This window comes from Solanum stenotomum, chromosome 12, assembly GCF_019186545.1.
Source record: "Solanum stenotomum isolate F172 chromosome 12, ASM1918654v1, whole genome shotgun sequence".
In the NCBI taxonomy this organism is placed as follows: Eukaryota; Viridiplantae; Streptophyta; class Magnoliopsida; order Solanales; family Solanaceae; genus Solanum; species Solanum stenotomum.
The window spans coordinates 3,520,611-3,544,160 of NC_064293.1; the positions used below are offsets into that span (position 1 = coordinate 3,520,611).

Sequence of the window (23,550 nt, forward strand, 5' to 3'; positions counted from 1 at the left end):
GTATGGAGTCCCATTTGTTAGGGAGCGCTTTACCCCCAAATGTGGGACTTTTCGGCGCGAATCCGAATTTAGTCGGGCTCCAATGTGGGTACCGGACACCAGATGGGAAACCAAAACAGATAAACATTCCAAATATTGGAAAGTAGCTAAAATTGATGCTTTACCAACCTTTGCCTATAAGCCAAAACCAATCAAGAGTTATACCAACAAATATACCTCCTAAAAGAAACAAAACTAGAAGATTTCCTAGTGCATTTTGCTCTGGTCCCTGTAGGATAAACCCAAAATCAATTTTCACATACATGTATGCAGTCATGACTTTGAACATAAATTTATTAGGGAAAAACATAAACTAACCTTGTAACCTTTTGGTGCACAAGTGAGGACACACACTGTGAGCTGGCATTACTTAGTCCCAACAAGGATGTTAAAATAATCATCCATCCTTGATCACCATATTTGGCTGTGAAGTAGAAAGAAGGTACAAATAGAGAACGCAAAAGAATCACTACCATCAGCCCTTTCCGCGATTCTAGCTTTAAACATTTGATTAGTGAGATGTATCTCCCTATGAGATCCAACAGATTGTACATTTCAATAAAGACAAGTGCATACCTATAAATTACAATGAATTTGTACAAACATAAGAATGAGTTATTGCACGTTTATAAAGTTAACGAAAAATTAGAAGAGAAATGAACCATGATCCTAAGCTGTGAGATCCAGTATCCTCAGACAAGAATCCAGGGAAAATCGACTATGTTAGAGCATATATCAGAAACAAATCTACTGCATATTCTATGTTCTGCAATAAAAATTCTTTGTTGTTAAGTTGTTCCACTTGTTGAGGATCATGCTCATTTTGCAACAAAATTAACACGAGCAACAGCGTTGGCACACAGTTGTGCAAAAGGAAGGAGAAGAATCTGGTTCTTAAATGCACAACACCAGAAGATTTTGAGGACAAAATCATTGCTCTAATGACTAAAAGGTTCTCAAGAATGTTAAAAAAGGGACAAGTGTTTCAAAGAAGGAACTCTCAAAAAACCACTGAAAGTACAATAGATCAAGTTTGTCACAAGTGTGGAAGTTTGGATCACTTTATCAAGTTTTGTAAATTAAAAGATATAAAGAAAAAGACAGTTTGGAGAAAGTAAGAGAAAGCAAGAATGATAAGTACATTCCCACAAACAGACGAATGAACAATCAAGAAGCTGATCTCTCAATGAAAAGGGCCTTCACCGCTATAGGGGACTCATCAGAAGAAGAATCTGAGAATGGAGGATTCAAAAATCAATCACTACTTGCAATAGAACAAACAGATAAATATGATTTTCTTGCACTCATTGCTGAAACAGATTCTAAAGATGATGAAGAAGATGACAAACAAAGCAAGGTAAGTCTTATTCACATTAAAGTAAATATTGATTCATATTCTAAAAGAGAACTACAATCCCTATTGAGTACTCTTATAGATGCATATTAGTCAATCAGTTCTGAAAGAGAACAAATGATGGAAAACTATGCATCTTTAAGAAATAGGCTGCTACAAGAAAATCTTGACCATACCAAACTTGATCTGGAACAAAATCTTAGATGGACCAAATCCTCTGAAATTTTAACTCAGATTCAAGAAAGGCAAACCACCAGTCGAAGTGGGATAGGTTTTAGAAAACAAAATAATCTTATAGCACCTAAAAGTTTATGCACTCATTGTGGAAACTCAAGTCATTTAAAGAATCAATGTAAAGCTCTATTTGAGGCCTTTCAGAAAAATGTTAAGTTCATCAAAAAGGAAAAGACTGAAACACTTAAGAACTTAGTTCCAAATAAAAATGCTCCAGATAAAAGATTTTCTTATTTGCCTTTATAGGCTAGAAGAAATCTTATTCATCCTTTTACTCACAAAAAGGGGCCCAAGCTAATCTGGGTTCCCAAGACTTATCTTTCACTAGTGTTTTAGGTGAAGGTGAGAGGGAAAAGGTCAACCTGGTACATGCGTAGTGCATGCTCCAAAAAGGTGCTAAAATGGTAGAAAATTTCCTCTCGCTCTTTCATTTTCAAGGCGGCAGTGAAGTCCTTGAAAAGGATGAGAAAAAAGAAAGTGGCATGATATCAAACACCTTTGATGATGCAAATTTAGGGAACATTGGAAATGAACCTGGTTCATATCTATCAATCAGTGATGCACCTGCAGCAGTAGTTACTGGACTAACCTATGGTTCTTGTATAGGGGACTTGGTTCTCTGTTACTCAGCTGGAGATTCCTTTAATATGGGAGAATATGATGATGCAGACATACTCATGAAGGCCAAAGCCTGGTCTTGTCAAAATAAGCTGATGCATTATCATGATTTCCTTTAATAATTGGCTAGTACAGTAATAATCTTATGATTGAGTAATTATACAACGAATATCTGCTAACTCAGTCTCGTACCGTAACGGGTACACACTCCAGGCCCATCTCAAACAATGTTTAGAAGGTCTGCGGATATTATCCCTACTCTTTTGCTAACAACATTAAGTAAATCATTGAGGAACACACAAAAGGGGGACCTGGTTTCTCTGTAATACTCAGGTATGTACTCTCTTTTTTCAATGCATGAATTTCCTGAGTTTGTGTCAAACATAAACACTAGTAAACCTGGTCGATCATCAAAATCCAACTCCTTTAAAAATCGCCAAGAACTCTCACTTTGAAAATAAGCATCACTCAATCCCAAACCGCTCTAATGATGAAAACCTTAGTCTTGATGCCACTCATTCTTTAATTCAGGGGGAACCTTGCTTTACCTCTTACATCTGAACCAGGTTCACAAATTCCAAATTGATATTCCATCCAATCCAAGTGTATAACTAGTTTATCTCTCAGGAAGAACAATTCTCATAGGAATAAACTATTCTCGATGTTTGCCTTCATTATTGATAAACACATCTCTATTTCACCAAAATGTGATGAACCTCTAACTTATATTTGGTACTCCTTCGAAATGTCATCAAGAAAAAGGCTACCAAAAAAAAAGGCCATGGATGAGTGAAAATGTTATGGAGTAGAGTTAAAATGAAAAATGAAAAGTTAAAAAAAAAAAGCTTCATAACTCATTTGTTATTGGTCCAAATGCTTGAGAATACTCATATGGTCTTCTTGAATTTGATTATGCTTAACTGATGATGAACCTCATGTTGCTCTTGATGAAATTTCACAATCTAAGAAAACTAATTAGAACGAAGGATCTGGTGCACAATGGGCATATTGAAATAATTATTAATGGCAGTAAATATCCCTTTCCTCCTCACTTTAGTTTTCTTCGTCCCAATCCTTGTCCTCAATTTTTTTCAGACTCTCTGACTCTATGATGTTCTTATGCCTGTCTCATACTCATGATATCATATGTTTTTTATTAAAGGCTTTAAGGGCTTAAAATGGTACATATTTGTTTATTTTGTTTCTCATTGAAGATCTTGATTATATGTGAGTTTAAGATGGCTAATATCCTCAGATTAACTTACTTTATTGTTAGCAGAAGTGGACTTGTAAGTGTTGCCCAAGTGGCCATGAGTTAAAATGATATTGCACTCATTGAATGTTAATCGAGTTCTTTGGTTATTAGTTTTCAATGATTCCAAAAGGGGAAAGTTATATGATGCGGGTTAGGAACATAATATGCATAGTTTATCATCATCAAAAAGGGGGAAATTGCTGGGGAATGAGAGAACATGAAGTTTGTAATTTTGATGATTGACAAAGAGTCTTGATGGTTTGTAGTTTTGATGACTGACAAAGAGTCTTGATGTGTGCAAATCATTGTTTACCATCATCAAAAGGGAGGGGGGAATGTTGGGAAGTAGGAGAACATATAAAGTAGTTTTGATGATTGATAAAGTGAATATGGTTCACTACTTGTTGTCTTATGTGTACTCTATCAGGTGAACCAGGTTCTCAGACTTGACTACTGGACCTGTACAATTATGAGAGATTGCGACAAAGAAGAAAAAGTGCAAAAATAAAGAAGGAAAAGAAGGAAACAAATATGGAAATAAATAAAGAAGGAAAGAAATAAAGAAGTAGCAATTCAATCAAATAAGGAAAGAAATAAAAAAGTAACAGTTCAAGTCAAATAAAGCAAGAAGTAAATATAGACAAGTTCAAGAAAGAAAATGATCTGTTATTCCTTTCCTTGTAGAAGTTGATGAAGTCAAATAAAACTCTATAAAAAGTTCAATACATTGAAGGAAAACAATCATCTTTGCATAAACACAAATCGAAAGAATTTTCCAGTATAGCCAGAACAATAACTATTGCATATTCACGAAATTTATCATCTTGAGAGCAATAGTCATTGGAGAAAAATCCCAAGGCTTCGTCACAGAAGCACAAGGACTAGGTTAATGAGTTCTCTTCCACTCTGTACTATTGAATGTTGAAGTCTGGTCAATTAAAGTCTAGGGTTATTAGTATTTGTTGATTTTTTCTATGTTTATTATTGAGTTGTAATAATTCCTAGATTGTGTAACAAGAAGTGGGTTTGACTTCTTGGGGAGTAGAGTCTTGAGAGAATTGTAACAAGAAGTGGGTTTGACTTCTTAGGGCTAGAGTTAAGAGAGAATTATGAGAGAATTGTAACAAGAAGTGAGTTTGACTTCTTGGAGAGTTGAGTGTTTGATTATAGTTAATCGTTGGAGAGTTAAAGGTACTAGAGTTAGTTCCTTTTGAGTTGTAATCCTCAAAAGGACGTGAATCTTGAAGTGAATAAGATTGTGGTGTGGTTTTTACTTTCTTGAGGTAGGAAGGTTTCCACGATAAAATATATGTTTTAATGTGCTACGACGAAATTACAAGAACCTGGTTGTTGTATAGGGGTAAGGTTTCTTCTATTGGTATCAGAGCATGACGTTTCATTAAAAGACTCACATCTTAAAAATGATCAATGGCTGCACCACTTACACCAGAAGAAGGAGCTTCTCAAACTCAACCACCACTATTTAATGGAAAGTATTATGGATGGTGGAAAAACCGCATGATGGATCACATACTAGGAGAAAATCCAGACCTATGGGGAGTCGTGTTAGATGGTCCAACCATACCCATGAAAAATTGAACTGATGGAACCACTCAATTACCAAAGGATAAGAAAAAATGTAATGTTGTGGATAAACTTGCAATTCAAAACAATGCTAAAGCAAAAAAGATCTTGATATGCGGAATAGATCCAAATGAATACAATCGAATCTCATTATGTCAAGATGCAAAAGCAATATGGGAAACTTTGCAAACTGCGCATGAAGGAACAACTCAGGGAAAGAAGTCTAAAATTGATAATTTGAACAGACAATATGAATTGTTTCGAATGGCAGAAGGTGAAACAATCCAAGAGATGCACACCAAGTTCACTGCTATCATTAATGAAATCTACTCACTAGGAGAAATAATTCCCAATGGGAAGGCAGTCAGAAAACTTTTGAATATTCGTCTAGAGTCTTGGAAAAGCAAAATAGAAGCAATTACTGAAGCACGTGATCTAGATAAGTTAGCTATGGATGAACTCATAGGAAATCTCATGACCTATGAACTCAAGAAAAAACAACAAAAGGAAATTGGATGCAAAAGGAAGGAGAAGAACATGGTTCTTAAAGGCACAACACCAGAAGATTTTGAGGACAAAAACATTGTGCTAATGACCAAAAGGTTCTCAAGAATGTTAAAAAAGGGACAAGTGTTTCAAAGAAGGAACTTTCAGAAAACCATTGAAAATCCAATTGATCAAGTCTGTCACAAGTGTGGAAGTTCAGATCACTTTATCAAGTTGTGTCCATTAAAAGATATAGAGGAAAAGAGGAACAGTTCGAAGAAAGTAAAAGAAATCAAGAATGATAAGTACATTCCCACAAACAGACGAATGACCAATCAAGAAGCTAATCTCTAAATGAAGAGGGCCTTCACCACTATGGGGGACTCATCAGAAGAAGAATCTAAGGATGGAGGATTCTAAAATCAATCACTACTTGCAATAGAACAAACAAATAAATATGATTTTCTTGCACTCATTGCTGAAACAGATTCTGAGGATGATGAAAAAGATGACAAACAAAGTAAGGTAAGTCTTCATCACATTAAAGTAAATATTGATTCATATTCTAAAAGAGAACTAGAATCCCTATTGAGTACTCTTATAGATGCATATCAGTCAATCAGTTCTGAAAAAGAACAAATGAAGGAAAACTATACATCTTTAAGAGAAGAATATGACAATCTTGATAAACACAATCACTGTATTCAAAATAAATTAAAAGTACAGGTTAAGACCTCAGAGTTAAGTCACAAGGGAAAAAACTCTGCTAGAGAACTTCAACTAGCTCTGGAAGAAAAATTAAAACAGTTAACCATAAATTGCCAGGCCTTAACTGAAAGAAATAAGCTGCTACAAGAATATCTTGATCATACCAAACTTGATCAGGAACAAAATCTTAGATGGACCAGGTCCTCTGAAATTTTAGCTCAGATTCAAGAAAGGCAAACCACCAGTCAAAGTGGGATAGGTTTTAGAAAACAGAATAATCTTGTAGCACACACTATTAACATGTCTAAAAGTTAATGCACTCGTTGTGGAAACTCAGGTCATTTAAAGAATCAATGTAAAGCTCTATTTGAGGCCTTTTCGAAAAATGTTAAGTTCACCAAAAAGGAAAAGACTGAAACAGTTAAAAACCTAGTTCCAAATAAAAGGTTTTCTTATTTTCCTTTATGGGCTAGAAGAAATCTTATTCATCCTTTTACTCACAAAAAGAGGCCCAGGCTAATCTGGGTTCCCAAGACTAATCTTTCACTAGTGTTTCAGGTGAAGGTGAGAGGGAAAAGGTCAACCTGGTACATGAATAGTACATGCTCCAAAAAAATACTGAAATTGGTAGAAAGTTTCCTCTCGCTCTTGGATTTTCAAGGCGGCAGTGAAGTCCTTGAAAATGATGATAAAAAAGAATGTGACATGACATCAAACACCTTTGATGATGCAAATTTAGGGAACATTTAAAATGAACCTGGTACACATCTATCAATCATTGATGCACCTGCAGCAGGAGTTACTGGACTAACCTATGGTTCTTGTATAGGGGACTTGGTTCTCTGTTACTTACTTTGAGATTCCTTTGATCTCTTAGAATATGATGATGCATACATACTCGTGAAGGCCAAAGCCTGGTCTTGTCGAATCAAGTTGATGCATTATCATGATTTCCTTTAATAATTGGCTACTAAACTAATAATATTATGCTTGAGTAATTATACAATGAACATCTGCTAACTCAGTCTCATACTATAACAAGTACACACTCGAGGCACATGTCAAACAATGTAGATCTGCGGATATTATCCCTACTCTTTTTCTAACAACATTAAGTAAATCATTGAGGAACACACAAAAAGGGAACCTGGTTTCTCTATGTGAGTTGAATTTTGTTTTACTTTCCTTTTTTTGCATAGGTTTGCCTGCTCCACATTTTTCATATGTGAAGAACATAAATCCAGGTCTACCATGGTTTTTGTTCAACTACAACAATCGGAAGCTTCATGATATCTATGCAGCTACAAGCTCGGGAAAAATGAATATCAATCCATATGGTTGGACGTTAGACGGTTTTGGAAGAATTGAATAACCTACACAGGTTTTATGTCATCTTTTCTTCATATGTGATTTATTTGGTTGTGTTGATGCTTTTCTTTTTATGCTTTCTGTTGTTTATAATTGAAGGTTCATAAACGTCTGTGTCTGCACTGCAAACCATTGGCGGAAACTTTGTTTAAGTGTATAATTCAGGATAACTATTACAATGATCAACATCATTTCATGTTTGAGCTAGATCGTGTTCAAGCGACTAATCTGATATTCAAGTTCTCATCTCGTGTATTGACTCCAATTTTCTAGTGTCAATACACAAGAAGAGAACTTGGAGATCAAATTAGTAGCTTGAACTTGATCTAGCTCAAACATGAAATGATGTTGATCATTGATATTGTTATCCTGGATTATAGGCTTAAACATAGTTCCAGTGTAGTGTAGACGTGGACGTATCTGAACCTTCATTTATAAACAAGAAAGCATATAAAGGAAAACATCAACATAACCAAATATGTAGAAAACATGACATAAAACCTGTGCAGAAAATTCAATTCTTCCAGAACCGTCTAACATGCAACCATATGAATTGATATTCCTTTTTCCCGAGCTTGCAGCTTCATAGATACCATAAAGCTCCCAATTTTTGTAGTTGAACAAAAATAGTAGTAGACCTGGATTTATGTTCTTCACATATGAAAAATGTGGAGCAAGAAAACCTACACTAAAAAAAGAGAAGCTAAGCTAAACTTAGCTCACATATAACAGGCAAAAAGATATCTAAAATTATTTAGTAAACCATATATATATATATATGCCTTAGCTACGAAATAACTAACCAAATAGCTAATTTAGTATACACTCATTCATGGTGTACATTTTGCAGCCAAAGATCAGGCCGCCAAGTTGGTTTTTAGTCAAAGTTAATTTTTGTCTTCTTCAATAATCAGTTAATGTGATCGGTGCATGCAAAAGTAGTTCATACACTAAAGATATTCATAAAAGGTTCTTGGCTTCACTAAAGTCGTATGTACTACGTATAAGACCATCACAAAAGATTTTCTTTTCACCCTTCAGTCATGAGTTACATCTACTACAAATTCCTCTTATATCTCTCCATACATATCTTGTGGAGAAAAAAAACAAGGCTAACACTGTTTAGAATTTCGTGAAAAACATGGCTTCTAAAAGAGAAGGCATAGGCTTCAGAACAGAAGACGAATGACGGAGAGTCAATACTTCATAGAAAATTATAGCTAGAATTGCACATACCTTTCACTAGGACAAAACTCCAAAGAAGTAATGTTAGTACCCAAGTGCAACCTCTTGTGCAAAAAGGAGATCTCCATTTTTGTAACATCAATAACACATACATCACCATCTTTGCTTCCCCTGCATTTAAATAACAAGCATAGATTCAGATCAATGCATCAACAAACTAAACGCCGCAGCAGATAGGAATGCAAATGGGGTGGTGCTGTTAAAACATATGCGGAATGGAGCAGGTTACAGCTTATGTGGATCCGGGGGGTTGTTGGAACAAATCTTTTTAAAATTTAAAGGGGGGGTGGGTGGGTGAGATGAGATACAAATAGGTGTCTGAAGTTGAAGTTCTGAGCGATGACATAAGCAAACAAACTTTCAAGATATAAATTCTGGATATCACAGATCTTTTGGAAATATTCTTAGTCTGAAATTTTGATTTAAAAATATTATTCTTGATCATTAAATTTTGATCTGAAACTTATTCTTTAGTTCTTTTTATGTTTTATGCTTCTATTTGTTTCTGATTTGTTGTGTTCAGAAATGAGCACATAAATGTACAGTCAAGTCAAAACAAGAACAAAATGGAAAAGAAGTAAATAACTATCTGCTTTCCTTTTATAGTTTAGATACTAAAATTTAAATTTTCTTAGGGATAAAAAAACCACACACTGTTTGAAAGAGCAACTCTTCTAAACTGATTGGTATAGTAATCTTTCACCATCTACACCATTTCTATCAGCTTTTAATGAGGGAAAAGGCATAAGTACCCTATTGAACTACGATCGAAGTTCCAGGGACACTTTATATTTACCCTATTACTTACCACCCTATATACTATATTACCACCCTGAACTATTTTAAAGTATAATAAACACACCCTTAAACGTGATAAAAAGGATTCCACTTTTTCTGGTGGAGTGAAGGTTTCCCCTTAATGGAGTATGTGTGTGAAAAAGAGGAAGACAATTTAGTAGAATAAATGGATGGGAAAACGTCGGAAAAAATTCATCGGCGACTTCTGTACGTGGTGAGCATGTGAAAAAATCAATTTTAGTTCTAGAAAATGAAAAAAAATAGAATTTGACTCTATTTCACAAAGAAAGAAAGGAAAATAATTAAAAATATATCTACTTAAGTTTTAATGTTAATTAATTAAGTGTCCAAAGTAATTATATTTTAACTTTTTTTCACCCCTAACATGCCTCTGAGTGAGTGAGAACACTCTTTGTACCACCTCAGCACAGAAGGGTGTATTTATAACACTTTAAAATGGTTCAAAGGGGTAATAGGACCCCCATATAGGAAAGGTGTGTTCCTAGAACTTCGGTCATAGTTTGTTTTGTGTTGTGGTTACGGAAAAAAAAAAGGCAAGTGAATCTAATTTGAGAAGCTAAAATAAATAATATTACCTATTATATGACACTAATTTTGTATTACCTAAATATAACAAAATGGAAAAAAATATCTTCACCGGGAAGAGGCGAGTTGAAAATTATGTGGGTTAAAGGTTCAACCCCCCGCCCCATTGCCACCCCTAGATGTATAACACCAAAACCCAGGTATGGGAGGGGAGACATTCATCAAAATGAAGACAAGTCAAGAGTAGCAAAAGAACTTAATTCATGCAAAAAGTTCAAAAAAATACATGGTATTTTTGAACGATGAGTACACTTCAAATTAATTTGATGGAATCTTATACAAACTCCAACTGGAAGGGGAATAGGAACCAGATGCTACTATATTTTAGGTCCCCTTTATGCCTCATTTTGGCCATTAAACTTCAAATGTCAAATTAACTCAATGATTTATTCAACATCCATGTAAAAAAATTACTTTAACAAAGATTCACAATTGCAAGATTGATGTCAAATTCTTTTAGCTTCAACAATGCATATATAAGGAAAGTATTGGATAGTAAAGATGATGGTAATTAAAATTCAACATTACTAGGAGACACAAAAGGATAATCTTACAATGCGAGATATTTCCCATCCAAACCAATTGTCATAATGGAAGCTGGCTTATTATACAGGCTTTTATGTCCAATATTCTTGAATGTACTAATGTCCCAAACCGCAAACAATGTCTTATTGCCTGTTTTATTGACACATGTTTGGATAGTTACACAATGTTTTCAATAAGAAAAATTACACAATCTCAATTAATAACATCATTAACTAAAGCAAGACTTTAGAATACCTTTCTGAACAGTAGTGAACAAAAACGGTTTTGTCCCATCTTTAGAGAACCTGTAGAGCTCAATATTCTCATCCTGCAACGTGGAAGACAGGATATTATAACATCAACATAAAAATAGATAACCAATTGTCTAACAGGTAAGACATCATATTATTCAGAACTTACTGCATTTCGTGACAAAGTTACTGGAACACCGTCCCTTTGTGTTCCATATTCTTGTGGCACCATCTGTGGACGTGGAAGCTAAGAACTCTGAATCTAAGATGTGTATATATAAAAATAGGAAAAGACACAAAAATCTTGATCAATAAAATCATAGGAACAATAATTCTTAAGATTCCATAATCCATGGATAAGTATCATTTCTGCAACTGCAATAAGAGGCACAGTAAATTAAAGACTCTTCAATCTTTTGAAACTTTTTTTCTAGGAAGATTTCATGATCATATTCAAAAATCAGATTCACACTTCAAAACTCAAAGAGTATAGCATGAATGCAAATCCATGAATAAATGCATGTATTAGGGTTTCTTGATTGGGAATGTATCGTTCTTGAAATATCAACATGTTTAGTTCTTCTATGACATTTCTCACTTCTTAAATATAACCAATAATGGATAAAGTATAATTCTGTATCCAAATTCAGTTAATGTAGCTTTACATCGCATAATATTCTCCTCCAAGATATAAGCCTGCAAATTAGGTCACCGTTTGTCTCCTTATTCACTTTCAATTCCACACGAGAACAAACTACTTTAAACACTCAGATAAGATCACACAGAGCAACAACAACAATTTGACAACCTGGTGTGATGCCTAACAGATGAACCAAAAAGATAAAACCTACATGGGACTATAATTGGATGATAAAAGCATTATATTCTGATCTTTAAAGTGAAAAATCTACATCAGAATTGTTAAAAGACACAAGACTAAGATCCTTCACTTCATTTTTTCCATCACTTAGTTTCTTTAGAATATAATTGACGCTTTCAACACTAAAGTGTAAGAAAAGTAAGAGAACAAGATGTATGACTAATCAACGAAAGTGCACAGACACTAGAGATTATAGGTCCCCAGAGCTCATATCAGGTAAATTCTCACATAACGGAGGATTATGTACAACTATAATCTGAGTAAAGCTAACTATACCTGAAATCCATGTCTCTGAAAGACTTGTGAGCTTTAGGTTCATCCACAATAATGTGCATGGTTGGCCACTCAAAAAGTCTAAAATGTCCATCCTTCAAGATTCAAAGTAATACAAAATCAGGATAACAAGGCAATATCCTCATGAAATATAAGAGACATAGGTTTTCACAAAATTGCTTACAACTCTGCCTGTGGCTAATTTGGAGCCATCAACACTAAAGGCCATGCATTTTTGTGGACCAACATCTTGGAGAGGAAACTCCTTGCACACAAATTTTATATTATCTTCATGACCATATAACTCAAACAACGTGCAGGAAACAACAAACAATAAATCGTCTTCCCAGGCTAAGAAATAAATAAAAAGCAAGACAATAATCATATTAAAAACTCAGACTAGTCAACTGTATGGTCCTTTGTTGGGTAACAAACTTGATCAGTAATGTGAAAAGGTAACTATCAGCCAAAACAAGACCTGGACCTGAAAAACCTTTGCTTCAAAAGCGGGTCAGCACAATTGAGAGTTGCAAAGACACATGTCCACACAGGAAGATAGTACTGTGTTGAACTTTTATGGAAATATATACATAATGGAATTTTTTATTTTATCAATAGATGAAAAATCATGAATGCAACATTTAGGATCGTCCAACCATTGTTACTCGTATCACTAGAAATCAGGTCCCGAGATGTTCTTACCAACATATACTAATGATGCCAAATTATAATCTTCCCCTATCACATAACATGCTCAGGTTCAGTGACCTTCACTGAGGTTTCTGATCTACCTCCGAAACCTAAATCCATCTTTTTAAATGGCTAATGCCTAGATTAGGTCTTAAAAAGGGGTTGTCCATAAGAAAAAATTAACTCCAGGCTGGCATGACCTTGAGGTTCACTCAAGATCCGGATTCCCTCTGGACTAATTAATTACTTACACAGGGAATAGTTAACAGAGCAGACCAACACTTTTTAGGTCAAGAAAACAAACTCACAAGGTTTCTACATGAAAACATATCATAATAATACTCATCGACCAACGGTACTCGTCTTGTTTACCTATCGCGTAGTAACACAATCACTATCACAACAACAAAATCATGCATTAATAATCTTCTATCAATATACAAACAAAGCCAAAATCAACAGTTTGGAATCACAAGGCATTAAACTCATTCATATCTTGCTTAACAAACTACCAACTACCAAAAATATCAAATCTTTTTCACAACAAAAGTAGTAAAAACCCAACTACCAGAATAACTAAGAATTAAAATCGAAAAGGGTTTAAATAATTACTTGCAACCAATAGTGGTGGAGCACACAAAATATATACATAATGGAATATTTTATTTTATCAATAGATGAAAAATCATGAATGCAACATTTAGGATCATCCAACCATTGCTACTCGCATCAGTAGCAATCAGGTCCCAAGATGTTCTTACCAATATATACTATTGATGCCAAATTAAAATCTTCCCCTGTCACATATCATGCTCACGTTCAGTGACCTTCACTGAGGTTTCTGATCTACCTCCGAAGCCTAAATCCATCTTTTTAAATGGCTAATGCCTAGATTAGGTCTTAAAAAGGGGCCGTCCATAAGAAAAAATTAATTCCAGGTTGGCATGACCTTGAGGTTCACTCAAGATATGGACTCCCTCTGGACTAATTATACTTACACAAGGAATATTTAACAGAGCATACCAACACTTTTTAGGTAAAGAAAACTAACTCACAAGGTTTCTACATGAAACATATCATAATAATACTCATCGACTAACAGTACTCGTCCTGTTTACCTAGTGCGCAGTAACACAATCACCAATCATCCATTTCATGAATCACAACAGCAAAATCATGCATTAATAATCTTCTATCAATATACAAACAAAGCCAAAATCAACAATTCGAAATCACAAGGCACTAAACTCATTCACATCTTGCTTAACAAACTACCAACTACCAAAAAATCAAATCTTTTTCACAACAAAAACAGTAAAAACCCAACTTCTAGAATAACTAAGAATTAAAATCGAAAAGGGTTTCAATATTTAATTGCAACCAGTAGTGGTGGAGCACACAAAATCATCCCTATTTGGATGTACCGCAATCCTCACTGGCTCTTCACCTTCCTCGAACAAATATGTCGCCTAATAACCAACACCCACAAAAAAAAAGTTCAAATTTCACCACAATCAGCAAAAAATCACACAAATCATAGTAAATGTAGCACCCCCACAACTAAAAAACTCATCTATTTATACTAATTACAACTTATAAGTACTGGGTTCAGTAAACAGCAAATTCAAAAATTATTTAATGAAAACAAGAAAAGGGTACCTTGGGAGAAGAAGAAAGAGAAGTATTCTCGGAATTAATGGAGAAAATCTCGAGCGAAGAACAAGTTCCGACCGACTTTCCAATCACCACCAGATGCGCATTTTCCACAAATACATCACCATCGGAAAAAATGTTGAGGTTTTTTAAATGATTACTCCCTCCATTCTCTATTAATTTAATTATTGAGGCATTGTTTATTTTTCAAAATAATGTAATTGTTCAGTTTTCAAGACTACTTTTAGAATGTTCTTCCAATTTTACCTTACATTAGTTAGTATTGGAATTAGTGATTAATTAATATTTAGTTATTTTAATTATAAATTTAACAATAATTAATAAGGGTAAAAATGGAAAACTAGTTTCAATTTATGTCTTAATCTACTTTTCTTAAAAGGTGTGAAACACCTCAAAAATTAAATTAATATTCTCACACCCCGAGTCTACACCCTGGACATGGCCAACACTCGAAGACCATTGCTGGCCCTAAGCGAACCCTTAGCCTGACTACTTAACTCAACACAATATAAGTTCATAAAATAATTTAAATGATAAATTTTGGCCAAAATGGCAACTTATGTTTCAAAATAGAATATTTGTAAATACATAGATGAGAGACTCATAACTACTGTCCAACTGTCTCTGAAACCTCTATAATACTGAGATGAATGTTGGGACAGAACCCACAACATCCTAATAAAGAAAAAAAACTAGGAAAAGCGAATAAAAGATACCTTCGGAGTGCAAGGAGGCTCACCACTGATTCTGGAGTGCTTGACTAGATCAATGGAGCATTGGATGCTGATCCTGGTTACCTGCGTCTGCATCATAATAAGATGCAGGCCAACTGGCATCAGTCCATTGAATGTACGAGTATGCGAGTTGGAATGCTTAAACAACAACTTAAGCTTGAGAGGAGTAAGAAGGGACACTTACCTTGGCTCTGTACAACTCATGAATAACTGAACTCAATATAAAGCAATTAAACACATGCAATATATATATATATATAAAGCTTGTAAAACAGTGTAAATAACTTAGTTCGTTATAGATAAAGCAATAACAAACTCAACTTTACTTATATATAAAGTAATATAACTTTTGTGGGAGATTCTTTAACCGACAACCACCACTATGAGGCCTAGGGATGGTACAACATTTTACTTCACGTTACCCAAGGACCATTCTATACCTCGCCGTGATATAGGACCTTACTTAACTTAGTGGATCCACTAGCTTAACTTACGTGATCATCTAAAAAGTATGACCCGTTAAATCCCATGTTGGCTACATCGTTCTTATGGAGAGTTGAGTTAATATGAACTCGCGCCCCCAATTCGGTGCTCAGTACTACTCCCAAAAATATACTTTAGCTCATATGTGTTTTAAACACCTCTTTCTTTAGTTTGAGATAATTGCTCAAAGTTTAGCCCAAAGGCTCTCTTGGAATCAATGTTCCTTTTTTCTTGCTCAAATGTGTAAAAACATTTATAGACTCTTAGGAAATACTTAGTTCCCTTATAACTTTTTAGAAATGACCTCAAACCTTTACAATTTGCTTACCATGAAAACTTGAGTCTTAAAACGAAGTTACAACATTGTTAAAGACTCTTGAAATCTTTAAGAAATTTTGCTTTAACTTGCTTCTTAACTTCTAGATTTGACTCTTAACTTCTTTGACTTTGATCTTAACTTTCCTTGAATTGGATTATGGATTCAAGGTTCATGATNCTTTAAGAAATTTTGCTTTGACTTGCTTCTTAACTTCTAGATTTGACTCTTAACTTCTTTGACTTTGATCTTAACTTTCCTTGAATTGGATTATGGATTCAAGGTTCATGATCTCATGTTTATGGATGATTTCATGATGTTTAGATGTACCTTAGAGTGTTAGAATCAACTAGGAAACATAGGTACATCACTTAGGAACTAGTACGAAAGGTGGGGAACAAATGGGGAGAACTGGTGTCCTTGGAACTTTGAGAGGTGCGGGGAGCCAGCCCTCAAACTTCAGAGGACCAGCTGGGGCTCGCTGGCTGGCGTGTTGCCCCAAGGGGTGCACTTCAGAGACCCTTTTGGGGCTCGCTGGCTAGCGCGACGACCCACCCCCTTCCCCAGTTTTTTGACAATTTTCTTCTCTGTTTTTCATCTTTAAACCCTTCAATCCTCCCTAGTTCCTTTCCCAAACACTTAGGATCTACTTTACCCTCAATACACAACCAATCTAACTCGAAAAACATCCCGGAAACATGCATCAAATCAACAAGAAACTTCAACAACACAACCAATCAAGAACTTAACGACGTCCTTCAAGACTTCACTTTTTAGCATGTAAACAACCCAAAATCGCTGAATTGAAAAAAGTTGGTGTGTGGATGAACTAACCCATTACTAAAAGATCTTACATACCTTAATAGAGATCACCCCCAACGAATTCCACTTCAAACGCTTGACGTTCTTGGCGAAATCTTGGCTTTTCTCCAATTCTTTCTTCTTTTCTCTTTTCTCAAAGCCCTATGCGTATTCTAATTTTCCAAAACTGAATTAAGTTTTGCTTTTACCCCAATAAATCCCTAAAAATGAATTATGAAATTAATTAGAGCAAAGACTACTTTTCCCTTCCCTAAATTCGGATTTGGACTTTCCTAAATCCAACAGCCCAACTTCCGAAAGGCATTTCCCATTCATACGATGCCGAAATCATGCAAACTTGGCGGCGTTGGAAAGATCTTCCCAAGGGCTTCCCAAACATATCAAGAACTACTCCTAACTCATTCTGAGCTAGGAGTTATGGTCGTTTGAAAATGACCAAAATAACTTTCTTAACCTAGATAACAATTTCTAAATTTCCACATGCTTTCCAAAAATGAATATTTTTCAGATTTTTAAACTATTTCTAGTAGTTTTTAAGAGCGAGATGTTACAATATCTCCTCCTTGGGAGCATTCGTCCTTGAATGAGCTTTATTTCACTAAGTTAAGGGTAGTAACATCAAATTCAACACTTAGCAAGAAAAAAACTAGTAACAACATGCATACTCATAATTTAGCTAGTACTAAGAAGAGAATTAGTACCTTGATCTGCATTCCCTCCGGATTCAAAGAGATGTGGCTATNCGAGATGTTACAATATCTCCTCCTTGGGAGCATTCGTCCTTGAATGAGCTTTATTTCACTAAGTTAAGGGTAGTAACATCAAATTCAACACTTAGCAAGAAAAAAACTAGTAACAACATGCATACTCATAATTTAGCTAGTACTAAGAAGAGAATTAGTACCTTGATCTGCATTCCCTCCGGATTCAAAGAGATGTGGTTATATTTTCTTCATATCTTCTTCAGCTTCCCAAGTAGCTTCCACAACAAATTGGTTCCTCCAAAGGACTTTGACTGAAGCAACCTCCTTTGTTCTAAACTTGTGAACTTGGTGATCTAAAATCTGGACCGAAATCTCCTCATAAGATAAATTATCCTTAATCCCAACATTTTAAGCTGGTACTATCAATGAAGGATTTCCCATGCACTTCTTTAACATAGAGATGCAAAATACCGAATGAATCGCTGCTAATTCATATGGTAGCTCCAACTCATAAGCTACACTGCCAATCCTCTTAGCTATGCGATAAGGTCCAATATACCGGGGACTAAGCTTCCCCTTCTTACCAAACCTCATAAAACCCTTCATGGGTGAAACTTTCAAATATACTCAATCATCTACTTCAAACTCTAACACCATTCTCCTAACATCAGTGTACGATTTCTGACAACTCTTTGTTGTTTTCAATCTCACTTGAATTACTTTCACCTTCTCCATAACTTGATGAACTAAATCTGGTTCTATCAACCCTGCTTCACCAACTTCAAACCATCCAATAGGAGATCTGCATCTTCTCCCATAAAGAGCTCCATATGGAGCCATTTGGATGTTGGAGTGGTAATTGTTGTTGTAAGTAAACTCAATGAGAGGTAAGTGATCATTCCAATTTCCTTTGAAATCAACCACACAAGCCCTTAACATATCCTCTAAGGTTTGAATAGTGCGCTCTGCTTGCCCGTCAGTTTGAGGATGAAAGGCAATGCTCAAGTTCACCTTTGAGCCCAAACCTTTCTGGAATGATTTCCAAAAAACTGTGCTGTAAAATGGGCACCTCTATCTAAAATAATGGAGACCGGAGCCCCATGAAGTCTTACCACTTCTTGGATATACAACTTGGCATAATGTTCTGTTGAGTGGGTAGTTTTTACCGGTAGAAAATGGGCAGATTTAGTCATTCTGTCTACAATCACCCTAATGGAATCATATTGTCTGCGAGACCGCAAACTTGTGATGAAGTCCATATTAATCATCTCCCACTTCCATTCTGGAAGTTCTATATTCTGCGCCAAACCACCAGGCCGTTGGTGTTAAAGTTTCACTTGCTGGCAATTCAGACATTTGGCAACAAACTCTGCATATGCTTCTTCATACCATTCCACTAATATACCTCTCTAAAATCACGGTACATTTGGTGGAACCAGGATGGATGAAATATCTGGAGCTATGAGTTTCCTCCATGATCCTCTCTTGGAGTTCATCCACCATTGGTACATACAATCTACCTTGGTATTTTAACACACCATCTCCCCCTTGTGTGAAAGCTAATACTCTCTGTTTTTGAAGATTTGCCTTCAAGTCAAGCAAAATGGGGTCTTGGTCCTGCTTTTCCTTCACCTCTGACACAAGTGATGATTCAGCCCCGTTCGTCACCTCTATTCATCCTTGTGTGGAATCCATAAGTCTGACTCCCAGGCCTGCAAGTTTGTGCACATCTTTGGCTAACTCCTTTTTTATCTTCCTCAATGTGGGTGGTACTGCCCATGTATAACCTGCTTAAAGCATCAACAACCACATTAGCCTTACCTTGGTGGTAGAGAATACTCATGTCATAATCCTTGAGCAACTCTAACCACCTCATTTGTCTGAGATTGAGTTCTTTCTGAGTGAATATATATTGTAAGCTCCTGTGATCAGTGAATACATCAACATGAACACCATACAACTAGTGATGCCAAATCGTCAAAGCGAAGACTACCGCAGCAAACTCTAAGTCATGGATTGGATAGTTCTTCTCATGAACCTGCAACTGTCTGGAAGCATAAGCTATCATCTTACCATTCTGCATTAGGACACAACCGAAGCCAACTCTAGATGCATCACAATACACCACAAAACTGTGAGTACCCTCTAGTAAGTTCAAAACGGGGGCACTAGTCAACCTCTTCTTCATTTCCAGAGAGCTTTTCTCACAGTTTCAGACCATTGAAACTTCGTTGTTTTCTGAGTCAACTTCATCAAAGGAGACGAATGGACGATAAACCCTCAACAAATCTCCTATAATAGCCAGCCAAGCCTAAGAAACTCCTAATATCAATTGGAGATGTGGGTCTAGGCCAATTCGGCACTGCCTCAATTTTCTGAGTATCAACTCTAATACAATCACCGGAAATAATATGACCCGAGAATATCACAGACTCAAACCAAAATTCACACTTGGAGAATTTGGCATACAACTCTCTATCCTTCAAGGTCTGAAGAACTATTCTGAGATGACTAGCATGATCTTCTTCATTCCTTGAATAGATTAGTATGTCATCAATGAAGAAGATAACAAACATATCTAAATAAGGTTTGAAGACTCTGTTCATAAGATCCATAATTGGTCAAACCAAAGGACATGACCAAGAACTAATAATGACCATATCTAGTCCTGATTGTTGTCTTTGGAATAACACATTCCCTAACTATCAACTGATGGTAGCCTAATTTGAGGTCAATTTTTGAAAGACAGGTGGCACCCTGAAGTTAATCAAATAAATCATTTATCCTTGGAAGAGGATACTTATTCTTGATGGTAACCTTGTTCAACTGATGGTAGTCTATACACATCCTAAGTGAACCATCTTTCTTTCTCACGAATAAGACCGGAGCGCCCCTAGGTGAGACACTTGGTCGAATGAAACCTTTATCTAGGATATCTTTCCATTGCTCCTTCAACTCTTTCAACTCTGTTGGTGCCATTCTATATAGAGGAATTGAAATAGGACGAGTATCTAGAATGATGTCTATACCGAAGTCTACTTCTCTCTCCGGAGGGACTTAGGGTATATCATCAAGAAAGACTTCTGGAAACTCTCTTACTATGGGAACTGACTGAATGAGAGGTACCTCAACACTTGAGTCATTAAATCAGACTAAGTGATAGATACAACCCTTCGAAACTAACTTTCTCTCCTTAAAGTAGAAATGAAACGACCCTTAGGCATTGCTGAACTACTACTCCACTCTATGACTGGCTCATTAGGAATTAGAAACTTGACAATTCGAGTTCTGCATTCTATGGAGGCATAACAGGCATGAAGCCAGTCCATACCTAGAATGACATCAAAATCTACCATGTCTACCTCAACTAGATCATCCATGGTATCTTTGTGATTGATGGAAATAATACAATCATGATAGACTCATTTAGCTAGAATAGACTCCCCAACAGGTGTAGAAACACAGAAGGGTTCACACAGTTTCTCAGGAAGAGTCTCAAACTTATTTGCAACATAAGGAGTTACAAAAGACAAACTTGATCCTGGGTCTAGCAAAGCATAAAAATCAAAAGTAAAGACTTTGATCATACCAATGACAACATCTAGAGAGTTCTCTTACTCATGGCGACTGGTGATTGCATAGAGGCGGTTTGCTCCTCCGCCAATACCAGAAGTAGCTCCTCTAGGTGCCGCCCTGTCTGGTGGTGCAATTGTTGAAGATTAGGCTCTATTGCCTAGATTTCCACTACCTTGCCTATTCTTAGGGCACTCTTTCGTGAAGTGACCCTCTTGTCCTCACTTAAAACAACATGTCTGGCTATCACGACATTTACCTGGGTGGGTTTTACCATATCTAGCACATACAGGAGTCAAACTACCTCTTTGTGCCACACTACCTCGGGACTGTGCTGATTTACACCTCAAGCCTGCAAATTCTGTCAATTATAGTCACGTCTGTTTCTGGGTGCATGTGCACTAGCAGATGATGGTGCTGGTCCCTTTTCCTTCTGAAAAGACGAACGATTCACACTACCCTTCTATTGCCCAGACTTATTCTCAGTCTTTGCTTTCTTACTTCTATGCTCTTTCTTATCCCTCAACTTTTCCTCTTAAACCTGCTGAACATAAACCATCAGCCTAGAGATGTTCATGTCGCCTATCAGCATCGCAGCCCTACACTCTTTGCTCGATAAACGACCCAAACCAGCAACAAACAAGCTCATTATGCTCCTCATATCCTTAACCATTTCAGAAGCATAGCAGGACATGTGGGTGAACTTCAACCCATACTCATGCACACTCAAGGAATTATATTTCAATGTAAGAAATTCTCGTACCTTAGCCTCCTTCAATTCTCAGGGAAAGAAACTCCCCAAGAAGGCTTCTTCGAAACAAGCCCAACTAGCAAGTGGTGCATCCTCAGGTCTACCCTATTTCCACTGATGGAACCATGTTCTAGCAACATCCTTCAGTTGATATACAGCTAGTTCCACCCTTCTAGCATCAGCAACACACATCACCTCAAATACCTTCTTTAATTCCTCAACAAAATTTTTTGGATCCTAAGTAGTGACCGAACCAGTGAAACTTGGAGGATTCATGCTCAAGAATTCGCGAATTCTTGAAGTTTCAGCCTCATCTTGCCTTGGTCCTCTTGGCTGCCCAAACTGGTTAGTCACAGCTTGGCTCAACATCTGGATGGCCTTACGAAATTCGATATTAGTGACCTCGCCTTGAGGTTGCACGTTTGGTGCATTAGGTACCCCTTGCTCTTGTGGTTCAAAATTTCTCCTAGCTAGACGACCTCGTGCTGCTCTTCGTGGAGTCATGGTTATCTGAAACACGCACAAGCACGAATTAGATGGAAACTTCTAGAGATAAACGCTAACGCACGAGATGGATATGAAGGAAGTGAAGAATTTCCTAAATGTTGCAGTCTCCTAATTATAGATGTGGCGCGCTTCACATCGATAACTATGACTATATGGACACGGCTTCATAGACTCCCTAGCACTCCTGAACTCTGTGCTCTGATACCAAGTTTCTCAACCCCCGAGTCTATACCTTGGATGTGGCCGACACTCGGAGACCATTGTTGTCCCCAAGTGAACCCTTGGCTGGCTACTTAACTCAACAGAAGACATAACTCAACACAATATAAGTTCATAAAATAGTTTAAATGATAAATTCTGGCCAAAATGGCAACTTATGTTTCAAAATAGAATATTTGTAAATACATATATGAGAGACTCATAACTACTGTCCGACTATCTGTGAAGCTTCTATAATACTGAGATGGATGTTGGGACAGAACCCACAACATCCTAATAAAGAAAAAAAATTAGGAAAAGCGAATAAAAGAGACCTTTGGAATGCAAGGAGGCTCACCACTAACTCTGGAGTGCTCGACTAGATCAACGGAGCGTTGGATGCTGATCCTGGTTACCTGCGTCTGCATCATAATAAGATGCAGGCCAACTGGCATCAGTATATTGAATGTACGAGTATGCTAGTTGGAATGCTTAAACAACAAGTTAAGCTTGAAAGGAGTAAAAAAGGGACACTTACCTTGGCTCTGTACAACTCATGAATAACTGAACTCAATATAAAGCAATAAAACACATGCAATTTATATATATATAAAGCTTGTAAAACAGTGTAAACAACTTAGTTCGTTAAAGATAAAGCAATAATAAACTCAACTTTACTTATATATAAAAGTAATATAAATTTTGTGGGAGATTCTTTAACCGACAACCACCACTATGAGCCCTAGTGATGGTACAACGTTTTACCTCATGTTGCCCAAGGACCATCCTATACCTCACCGTGATATAGGACCTTACTTGACTTAGTGGATCCACTAGCTTAACTTATGTGATCATCTAAAAAGTATGACTCATT

General features: G+C 36.3%; 2 pseudogenes; one reads left to right on the forward strand and one right to left on the reverse strand.

Moving 5' to 3' along the window:
- The first annotated feature begins 5,897 nt into the window (after nt 1-5,897).
- LOC125846996 (uncharacterized) lies at nt 5,898-7,028 on the forward strand (annotated as a pseudogene).
- Nucleotides 7,029-7,889: 861 nt separating this feature from the next.
- On the reverse strand, nt 7,890-22,475 carry LOC125846997 (SEC12-like protein 1; annotated as a pseudogene).
- Between the last annotated feature and the right edge of the window lie 1,075 nt (nt 22,476-23,550).